Source organism: Zalophus californianus, chromosome 12, assembly GCF_009762305.2.
Source record: "Zalophus californianus isolate mZalCal1 chromosome 12, mZalCal1.pri.v2, whole genome shotgun sequence".
NCBI lineage: Eukaryota > Metazoa > Chordata > Mammalia > Carnivora > Otariidae > Zalophus > Zalophus californianus.
In genome coordinates, this window is record NC_045606.1 from 87,991,811 (window position 1) to 87,992,440 (window position 630).

Genomic DNA, 630 nt, shown 5'->3' on the forward strand with positions numbered 1-630 from the left:
AATCCGCTTATCACTTTTCTTCCCCAACCAAAATAGTGTCAGGGAATTGCCTAAGGGGAGTCCCTATAAAAGTACTAAGAGAAAGGGGGGGATAAGTTACTGCCTATAAAACAGGCACTTTAAAGGCTTTCGCTTTAAAGACGATTTAAGACTGACAACCGCAAGGAAAGCAGGAGCTTTCATCCGCGCGAACTCCCACCTTCATCCCCAGGTTGAACTTCCCCATGAGTAAAAGAAGGTATCACCTCATCACTCCCTGGACTCCGCGGACACTTCTCTACACTGGCAGGTACTTCCTTTGCGACCCGAAACGCTTTCTAGCACTTCAACGACTTAAACTCTCCCCGCGCCTGAGGTTCCTCTATCGCCTGGGCGACGCTCCCGGCTTTGTTTTTTTTTTTTTTTTTTCCCTACTTCCCCAGGCCTAAGCCCGCCCACCAGCGTCGACGTCAGCTCTTTACTGGTCCTTGAGTGTGTTCGTCTCCTCAGAGAGCCAATCAGAGCCTCGCCGTCCACGCTAGGGATTTGGGAAACGGAAAAGACCCCGACCTGTTCCCGAGAGTGGGGCGGGGCCTTATATGAGTGACCGCTCGACCCTCCAATACGCAGAGCGCTAGGACCTCCCCCTTC